Here is a 10888-nt window from a genome sequence, read left to right as displayed (position 1 = left end):
CATAAATGCAATGTAACAGTGATCATAGGGACTGTGACCGAATTTTTAACAATAAACTACATAAATAAATTATAACACCAAAATCTAGAGCCATATTTTAGGCCACTGAATAGCAGTGGCAGCTAGGGGTGTACAACTCCTCTAGAGCAGTTTTGAGTGAAGATCTCATAGGTAGTGATTCAAGTTGCAGTTTATTGGCAATAGCATTCCAGACCCTGGGGGCATCAATAGCAAAGGCCCTTCCTCCTGTTTTTGTACGGCAATAGGGAATGTGAAGCTGGTAAATGAGCGAAGACCTGAGGTCAAATTTGTTCTTTGAAACAGAGAGGAGATCCAGTAGGTAGTCTGCGGAATTTTTTGTAAGTACATCGTGAATAAATAAGATCTGGTGCACAAGCCGTCGAACATTAAGATATGTTAAGTTTGACCCAATGTAGAGATCACAGTGGTGAGTCTATGGGGCAGTGTTGAGTCTATGGGCAGTGTTGAGTATATGGGCAGTGTTGAGTCTACGGGCAGTGTTGAGTCTACGGGCAGTGTTGACTCTACGGGCAGTGCTGAGTCTATGGTGCAGTGTTGAGTCTATGGTGCAGTGTTGAGTCTATGGGGAGTGTTGAGTCTATGGGCAGTGCTGAGTCTATGGGCAGTGTTGAGTCTATGGGCAGTGTTGAGTCTATGGTGCAGTGTTGAGTATATGGGCAGTGTTGAGTCTATGGGCAGTGTTGAGTCTATGGGCAGTGCTGAGTCTATGGGCAGTGCTGAGTCTATGGGCAGTGTTGAGTCTATGGGCAGTGCTGAGTCTATGGGCAGTGTTTATCAATTCTACAGAATCTGAGCCTCGCTCGCACTGCGTGTTCGCCTATCCACACTACGATTTATAAAAGCGCCCTGCTAAGGCCTCACGTGATAACAGCCCCGCCGAGTCGCCTGCCCGTGATTCGAGGCACGGAACGTCGAATCTCCTCCTCCACCACGACCACACGAGGACATTGTTTTGTTTGTAACCTCACCACGAAGGAGGATATAGCTCAAGACCCCCTCCCCAGCACCTACGCAGCGTTGCGCTGGTGAGTGCCGCGTTGAGGCCTATTCCGGGAGTGTCACCGGTCTCGGCTAGATTGCCCAGCCGGCCGAGGCGGCACTTTGGCCGGCTACAGATGCCGCTGTCATGCGATGGTCTCCATGGAGACCTGGAAGATGGTCTCTAGGTTATGTTGTGGGTTAGCAAGCTTCCAAAGGATGCGTGAAGGCTGCCGCTCGGCTTTTTGTAACGAATCTTTGCTGCGTGTTTTAAACTTTAATTGTTTGCGATGCACGCGTGTCAACGTGGTGATGCGTCGCTCAAAGACTTCACTCGAGCGCGTCGTGTTCAAGCTCACTTTGTCTACCTTAGCAGCTTACAAAGTGCCGCCCAATAATTTACCGTGCGTCTGCCTCTTAGGCCGAGTGAACCGCTTGAACAAGGGCACATTCAGAAGCGTAAACTCTGTGAGTATCTCGTTTTAAATTTTGATTTGAAGCTTTCGTGACTGCAGTAATTCATATTCTTAGCTCTTTCGGTAAAGTCACGTTGAAGGGAAACAATAAAATAATAAAATATATATAAAATAATTAAAATTCTCACGACGTTTCGACCTGATGACAACCGTTTGTGTTATGGTCGAAACGTCGTGAGAAATTTTATTGTTATATATATATTTTTATTTTATTGTTTCCCTTCAACGTGACTTTACCGAAAGAGCTAAGAATATCTCGTTTTATTCATAGTTCGTGTTTCCAAGGACAAAAACAATTGCACATTCTCATTACCAATACATCGACCTGGCTGGTGGTCACACTTGCCAGGAGCCCCTTTCCCTGTCGGCTTGACATTTTTTTCAACTCAATTGTTTTTTTACACAGCTCTTGGACAGACGTGCGGCAGTGTTGGTTTATATCCTGGAAGGTGCTCTCACTCCAGGGGCTGTTTCATTGATGGGAAAATAACCTGAGCTGGGGCTGTAATCAATGTTGTTTTATTGATCTAGTTTAAAACATCAGCACGAACATCGGTGCCAAACTAACACGATGTGAGGCGCTAGATTTGAAGCTTTCGTGATGTGCAAGGATTCATAGTCTTTAGCTTTTTTTCGGTAAAGTCGCGCTGGTAAAAAAAATAAAGTTAAACCCAAGTTAAACTTTAGCAGCCTTATAGTTTACAGCAGTATGCTCCGCAAGGCAACCAGTTTGTCAGCTTAACTACTGCCTTCTGCCTCTGGTTCACGTGTGTAACGCTCTTCAACCTGCACACGGCCATCTCTCCGTCCCCAACCCCCTGCAGCATAACAGAAGGTGGCTTAACTTAGCCCCCCCCCACGGCCCTTCTTGTCTCTCCCCCCCCCCCCTTAACCTGTATACAATCTCGGGTGTCTTAGAGTTCTCTTCACCTGATGCAGCAATTTTGCCGTGACGGTTTCCACCTCAAGACGGAAGCATGTGCTGCTGCCTCCGAAACGTGATTTTAATTGAGTTGTTTTTTTCATTTATTTATTTTATAGATATTTTTTTTACCTACGTGACTTTAGCAAAAAAAAAAGAAAGAGTCCGATGCGAGGAGGCGTTTCCCCCAACGTTCGTTTTCTGCGGTGGCAAAAAATGCAGCCTCTGCGAAACGATGAGAACCTAAACATTTTGCTCAACACAGGAGGAACGTGTCCATCAGTGAGGGAGCCTTAGGCATGCATCCAATTGTCCCTTGTGAAGGAGGAGGTCTTTAACCCGGCATGGTTGTCACCTGGTGTACAGGAGGTCGTGGGGTTTGATACCGACCCTGACACTCCCTGCTCTTTCTTTGGGGTTGACGTTTCTCGCTCCCCGCGGCCGCGTGGATTTTTCTCCCAGAGTCCTCCGGTTTTTCCCCCTCCGCATTCCGAAACGCCACGCGTTTAGAGTATTTTGCCCTGAATGTCCACTTGATATCAGCCCACCATTTATGGCCAAAGGTCTCTTCTTAAAAAAGAGCTATGTAGCATGGTGGTGTGCTTCCCGTGGCAACATTAAACATTGGTTAGTTTTATTAGTATATATATTTTTAAAGTGATTTGTTTTACTCTTCCTGTAACTCTGCACTCACGCCGTGTTTTTGTTTTGTGTTTGTTGTCATGTTCTGACCCAGTGCCACAGCTGGACATCTGTGACAAAAAGAGCTTCGTAGCGCTTTGGATTCCTCCTCTTGCAGTCTAAATAAATATCATTCCCACTGCTCCTCCTACTCCCTCCCCTTCACCCCTCCTAGCCAAGTGAAGGAAGCCGCCAGGCCGACCATCTGCCACCTCCCCCCAATGGAGACTTTCTCCACCACCACCCGTTTAGTGGCCTTGCTGGTCGTTGTGCTGGGCGACCGTCGTCACAACCCCTTCGCCCTGCCCCTTGACCGTGAGTAGCAAACAGCGCCGCTACCACACTTGAGACGATGCCCCCTCTCAACGCTACTCCCACTAAAGGCCATCGACTAAACTCGACTCTTTTGACTTCACCAGGCAATGCCCACTGAGCTTCGTGGCGCTTTTTTTTTTCAGAAGCGCTCCGGCTCTTGCAAATGATGGCTTCAACGAAGCACTTCGACGTTCAAGCGGGGCCGAGTACTCGAAACACTTGTAGGTATCTGTGTGACACACACACTACACACACTACTCACACACAGAGACCCACAGACTTCTCACACAGAGACCCACACACTACTCACTCAGAGACCCACACACTACTCACACACAGAGACCCACAGACTACTCACACAGAGACCCACACACTACTCACACAGAGACCCACAGACTACTCACACAGAGACCCACACACTACTCACAGAGAGACACACACACTACTCACACAGAGACCCACACACTACTCACACAGAGACCCACACACTACTCACAGAGAGACACACACACTACTCACACAGAGACCCACACACTACTCACACAGAGACCCACACACTACTCACACAGAGACCCTACTAACACTCTGCTGTATTTTCGCCCACAGCTGCGGTTATCATCTCTGGCCACGTACGGTACCAAAGAAGCTCACATCAGGTGTATGCAGCAAAGCAGCAACCTCCGGACACACGACGGAAAGGTGCACGGTTGCGACATCACACACACACATACACATGTACAGGGCCCAGTTGAGTACGCAGTTTGTTAAGGTGCAGCACTGCAAGTACTTGCTCGTGCCCCTGTTGGCGGAAGGAGGAATAGGAGGAGGAGGGAGGAGGATGAGGAGGGGGAGGAGGAAGGGGAGGAGGAGGAGGGGGAGGAGGATGAGGAGGAGGAGGGGGAGGAGGATGAGGAGGAGGAGGATGAGGAGGAGGGGGAGGAGGGGGAGGAGGATGAGGAGGAGGGGGAGGAGGGGGAGGAGGAGGAGGAGGGGGAGGAGGATGAGGGGGAGGATGAGGAGGAGGATGAGGAGGACGAGGAGGAGGAGGGGGAGGAGGATAAGGAGGAGGTCCTTCACTGCACAGAGCGCTGTAGGGAGCTCCCCTCTAGGCAGGGCACGTTGGACCCCACTCCTCCGCCACGCCAGCCAAACCTCTTGAAGTGTCCCACACTTCACCCCACCACGTGCCACCCGCCTAGACGGGAAGCACCGCGGTGAGCTCACTCCCACCGCCGGGCGGACAACAACGGAGTTGTCGCTCACGACCCGCGACCCCAGCGTGACCCCCCCCACGTCGACCCCCGGGGGCCGGGCCGGCGTCCCCTCGTTAGGAAAACTAAAACTGCGAAAAACTTTGTTTTTGTGTTTGACCGGCAGGTAAGGGCCCCACCGAGCTACGTGGCGCTTTTTCACCGGCGACCGGGCCGTCGCCGTCGTCAGCGGGCGCGGACATTTTTTTGTTTTGCGGCCCAAACGCTTTGAAACGCGCGACGTCGATTCTGAGTGCGGCGCGGGGGGAGAGACGCCCGGAAGGACCCGGAGGGAGAAATCCACGCGACCGCCACGGTGACGAGAGGCCAACGCGAGAAACAACCACTCCGAGCCGCAGAACCTTGCAGGCGAGAGGGAGAGAGAGAGGGTTCTGAAAATCGATTTTTTTATATTTTTAAAAAACCCACTTTGTGCGAATCGCCTTCTATGACCCCCCCCCCCTCCACGACTCGTAGGGGGGGACGCGGCAGCCCCCCGACGACAGCCTCACACAGCCAGCGCCCCGCAGATGCTGTCGGAGCCAGACAGGATGTACAGAGCGAGAGAGGGAGAGGCGGTGTACATGGAGTGCTCGGTGTTGGTGTGGCCGCCCGCCACCATCCTGTGGTGAGACCGAACGCCGCGCCTGAGCGTCCGTCCCTCTCCGCCTCTCCTCTCGCTCTCCGCTCGCTGGAGACTCTTTTTGTTTATTTCACCGCCTGATGCCCACCGAGCCGTGCAGCTGTTTTTCAGAAGCTATCCGGCCATGTCGCAAACGACGGCCCTGACGACGCGCCTCGAAGCTCCCTGTCGCGAGGGCTGTACGTGCCCTGAACTTCTTTCGCACCCTACGTGGCCAACCGTGCTAATCAGAGGTACGGGTGCTGGGTCTGTTTTGTGAATGCCGCCAGTGGGTTTGCATGGCTGGCCACGTACGGAGCGAAAGAAGTTCAACATAGAACACTCCCATAGACTTCAATGTTAAAGGCTCCCATAGACTTCAATGTTAAAGGCTCCCATAGACTTCAATGTTAAAGGCTCCCACAGACTTCAATGTTACAGGCTCAAATAGACTTCAATATTAAAGGCTCCCATAGACTTCAATGTTAAAAGTTCCCATAGACGTCAATGTTACAGGCTTCCATAGACTTCAATGTTAAAGGCTCCCATAGACTTCAATGTTAAAGGCTCCCACAGACTTCAATGTTAAAGGCTCCCACAGACTTCAATGTTAAAGGCACCCATAGACTTCAATGTTAAAGGCTCCCATAGACTTCACTGTTAAAGGCTCTCATAGACTTCAATGTTAAAGGCTCCCATAGACCTCAATATTAAAGGCTCCCATAGACTTCAATGTTAAAGGCTCCCATAGACTTCAATGCTAAAGGCTCCCATAGACTTCAATGTTAAAGGCTCCCATAGAACAAGGATTTATGTCTACTGCATTAACCACAATACCTGCAGTCAAAATGCAAAAATAAAACATACTATGATAATATATGATGATGCATTGTCCTTGAAACTGATTGGTCCACACCAAGGGACGGCTTTCTTTTGAGCCTTTTGGCGTCATCTGGTCGAGCACCAATTGGGTCGAGGCTTCAATGCCACATATTTATTATCATAGTATGTTTTTTCGTTTGCATTTTGACTGCAGGTATTGTGGTTAATGCAGACATGAATCCTTGCTAAAAAGGCTCCAGTTTTGTTGCCAGAAAAAAAGAGGAAAAACCCTATTATTATATTTTGGTACTGGCAAAGGAGGTCTAATGATGAACAAAACATCAATGAAGCAATCTGATCTCATCTTGAACGGCTACTGTTGGCCTGCAGCCCGCCAAGTAACGCACTTGTGTAACGTATCTCAACAATAAAATGACTGGTCACTGTCCACTTCCAATGGAGCTTGGCTCTTTAACTTATCAGCCGTCTTTTCATTTGTGGGTGTGTCATTAACTTTGATAATTGATTCTTGTCAACACCACTGGGTACAAAGTTAATAAGTAACAATTTTTTTAAACAAAAATTAAACAGAAAAAACCGCAACACACACGCACATTTCATTCCGAGATCTATAGAAATGTATAAAGTAACCTGTTGCAGAATTTGCCACTTGCTGGTTTTATCCACCATCAATTTATTATGAGAACCCTGTCTATATCTCAGATACAAATTCAGTGTAATGACAGTTCATTGGCTGATTGATATGAAAATAGGTTTTCCCATTTTTTTTCTGGCAACAAAACAGGTCACATTTAAAGCTGAACTTTGAGCTGAAATCCTTCAGAATGTGAGATGTTTTTATCTTCCATTATTTTCATACTTATTGTGTATATTGAGCATCACTTTGTGAGAAGCCAAAAAATGTAAACTGGCCACCATCAGCAACGTGGAATTCCAGGCTACAGATACAGGGTGGTCCAAATGTCTCATGTCTCCTCTAAAGCTTAATATTGTAATAGGAGGCTTTATTTAAAACGCAACATTTAATATGCAAATATGTTCGGGGTCAATTAATTTTGGGAGTCACAAGACATCAGGACCACTCTGCACAGCACGAGTTCAGGATCTACAATGGGAATAGGGTGCCACCCAGCGTTGCTTTAATAGGGTCGCAGCGAGGGTTGGAGTTTAACAAGAAGGAAAGATTTACATTATGAGACCTCCTTTGTCAGTAACAAGATATAGTAATAGGTTTTACCCAATCAAATTCAAGGACAGTGCATATTTTTATGAGAGTTGTCACTTTTGTTTGCATTTTGACTGCTTATGTTGTGGTTATTGCAAACATGATGCCTTGAATAAAGGTGTCAGTTTTTGTGCCAGTTAAAAGGGTAAAACCTATTACTATAACAAGGAAAGACATTTGCCCTCCCCTACCCCCCAAAGACTGGGTACAGTCTGTGAAGTTAAACCTGCAATTCCTACAGTATGAAATATTTCTTCATACATCATTCCACTGTACATCGTCAATTAATCGTGGAGCGTTAATCCACAAACTGCACATCTTCTAAGACTCGACAAAGCAGGCTGTAACCAAAATTGATTTGTGGGTCCATCGTACTGAAGCGAATTTGACAGAATCACTGGTGCCGATTAGACACGGGGACATTGACAAGAACAAACGCATTGATGCATCGCTCAAATTTTTTAATGAAATGAAAACATCGATTTTACACGAACAGATTCAGAATTAAAAGATCAAAAACATTCAATGAACGATTTACAGGAGACAGCAAAGTGATTGTTCAGAAGTAAAGTTAATTATCGTAAATAACGAATGATAAAATAGCCAACCGTCTAATAATTAATCGGAAGGATGTGGTTGCAGGGTCAATACAAACGGACATTACTTTTAAAAATATATAGTTAAAAAACATTATAAATGCCTTTACATTAAAAAAAAACATCACAATGGCACAAGGCTGTTGTAGAAGGATCAACAATCAGCCGAAATCGTAAGGTTCCCCATCCCTTAGTTACTGATCCGTGGCCAAGATAGGTTGCATGGATTAAATCCTGTAATCTCGCCTGGATAAAATAATAATAATGAATGATTGTAACTTGTCTGTGTACTGCTGTAATGTGAGCTCTACTGTAATATTGTATTTGTACTGATGCGTTCTGATCTCGAAAATAAAAATTTTCCAAAGTGAGCATTTAGACGGTGCTCATCTCCAGTTTAAGAGCTCTGAGCCACGTGGTGGAAATTCGACGTTACTATGGCGGGGGCAAGTAACACCACTGTTGACTTCTCCACAGTGTGTTACTCATTGTATCTACCCCCGACAGATGATGGGCTGATCCAGTCTAGGTTGTCTTCATAATTATGCCAGAAGATGCAAATACAATACTTTTCGAAGCACCGCACATTATTTTTGCATGTTGAATATTTACCGCCACTGTAAATATGTAATTTTAATCAATGCATTGCTATAATGTTTTAATCAATCGTATTGTTATTAAGGTTCGGGTCAGGATTTTAGAGCAGTGTGTTTCAAATAGGTCGACCAGATTTGAAATCGCTACATCTCTGCAAACCACGAACTCTTCATAATAATCCACAATAAAGGTTTTCTGGGTTAGATCGCGTTATTTATAACTGTGTCGTAACCCTCCACCACCCGACACGGCCAATCAGCAAAAAATAAGTGTCACGTTGACAAAAGACAATTAGTTCACTAATTTATTTGCTGATTGGCCGTGTCGGGTGGTGGAGGGTTACGACACATTCATAAATAACGCGATCTAACTAAAAAAAACCTTTATTATGAATAATATTGGTCGCGAAAGCTTGCTACGTGTTAAACTGACACAATCACAACTTTGCCTTTTATATATATGGAGATATACTGTATGTTATTTTAATTAACTTTAACAATACACTACTGTATACAGTATGCTTTTCTCAAATGTGTCTTTACTGCCCCATGCTGTATATACCATCTTAAATCAGGACCAGTACTAAGAGTTTAGCCACGTGACAATACAGCAGACTCTCTGTTGTGTACTATACAGGACGGTCCAGATGTCTTATAACCCCCAATTAACTGACCCCGGAAAATGTGTTTCATTTGCGTATTAATTTCTGTTTCTAAATAAACCTTACATAAAATATATACCGTATGAAGATAATTAAGTGTGTGGGGGGGGGGTCACAAGACATCTGGAGCACCTTGTGGAACGTGACTATTTTATGTTAATAAAAAACAAACGACACTTATTAAAGACGAGTTTTGTGGGCAGCAGATGACAGCGAAGTAAAATAAATTGTGCTGCACTTCTAAAACTGCCACGTCTATGACTCCCTGCCTTTACCATCCTGCAAAATCGTGTCCATGACCCAGACAGCGTGGAGAGGGCCCTCATCCAAACAGCACATTGCCAAAAGGGGTTTTGTACGTGCAGTATACATCAAGTATACAGATAGTACTCCTGTATATTGTAACATACCTTATCGACTGACAGTTACCAGTGTCTTTCAGGGCTAGGTGCCTTCCACCCACACAATGGTCATCCTTCTTTACACACACACACAAATATATATTTAGCTACTGGAATTTTCACATTCTGTACACACGTAAATTGAAAGCTTCCATCTAAAGAACACTGCACCGTAGAGGCAAAATCTCGAATGTATGATCTGTGTGCGAGTGTTTAAACTGTGGTGATGCTGGCATGGCTCCGAGAGAGACTCCAATCCAGTAATAACAAAACAACTATAATAATAATTGGGGTTTTCCCCCTTTTTTCTGGCAACAAAACTGAAACCTTTTTGCAAGGATTCATGTTACTGCATTAACCACAATACCTGCAGTCTCAATGCAAAAATAAAACATACTATGATAATATATGATGATGCATTGTCCTTGAAACTGATTGGTCCACACCAAGGGACGGCTTTCTTTTGAGCCTTTTGGCGTCATCTGGTCGAGCACCAATTGGGTCGAGGCTTCAATGCCACATATATATTATCAGAGTATGTTTTTTTGTTTGCATTTTGACTGCAGGTATTGTGTGTGGTTAATGCAGTAACATGAATCCTTGTTAAAAACGTTTCAGTTTTGTTGCCAGAAAAAAAGGAGGAAAACCCCTGTTATTATATTTTGGTACTGGCAAAGGAGGTCTAATGATGAAACAAAACATCAATGAAGCAATCTGATCTCATCTTCAACGGCCACTGTTGGCCTGCAGCCCGCCAAGTAGCGCACTTGTGTAACGTATCTCGACAATAAAATGACTGGTCACTGTCGACTTCCAATGGAGCTTGGCTTGTTATTTTATTTTTTTACCTACGTGACTTTACCCAATAGAACCAAAGAGTATGGAGCTTGGCTCTTTAACTTATCAGCCGTCTTTTCATTTGTGGGTGTGTCATTAACTTTGATCATTGATTCTTGTCAACACCACTGGGTACAAAGTTAATAAGTAACTTTTTTTTAACAAAAATTAAACAGAAAAACCGCAACACACACGCACATTTCATTCCGAGATTTATAGAAATTTATAAAGTAACCTGTTGCGGAATTTGCCACTTGCTGGTTTTATCCACCATCAATTTATTATGAAAACCCTGTCTATATCTCAGATACAAATTCAGTGGAATGACAGTTCATTAGCTGATTTATATGAGAATAGGTTTTCCCATTTTTTTCTGGCAACAAAACAGGTCACATTTAAAGCTGAACTTTGAGCTGAATCCTTCAGAATGCGAGATGTTTTT

The 10888-nt window shown here is 45.1% G+C and overlaps 1 long non-coding RNA gene across 3 annotated transcripts; it reads left to right on the top strand.

The window, feature by feature from the left end:
• Positions 1-843: 843 nt before the first annotated feature.
• LOC142921663 (uncharacterized) lies at positions 844-5901 on the top strand. 3 transcript variants are annotated; one of them, XR_012939608.1, is made up of 6 exons: positions 844-1067; positions 1442-1488; positions 3275-3414; positions 3558-3635; positions 4021-4113; positions 5142-5901. It is a non-coding gene; the product is annotated as an uncharacterized LOC142921663 (long non-coding RNA). The 3 variants fall into 3 exon arrangements; XR_012939607.1 differs by lacking the exon at positions 5142-5901 and adding an exon at positions 4792-5132; XR_012939609.1 differs by lacking the exons at positions 1442-1488; positions 5142-5901 and adding an exon at positions 4792-5132 and having other exon boundaries at positions 846-1067.
• The last annotated feature ends 4987 nt before the right edge of the window (positions 5902-10888 follow it).

This window comes from Petromyzon marinus, unplaced genomic scaffold (assembly GCF_048934315.1).
Source record: "Petromyzon marinus isolate PM22_M1 ecotype Great Lakes invasive population unplaced genomic scaffold, UKy_Petmar_22M1.pri1.0 PM_G_Scaffold_83, whole genome shotgun sequence".
Taxonomy (NCBI): domain Eukaryota; kingdom Metazoa; phylum Chordata; class Hyperoartia; order Petromyzontiformes; family Petromyzontidae; genus Petromyzon; species Petromyzon marinus.
This window is presented reverse-complemented; position numbering and strand designations above follow the sequence as displayed.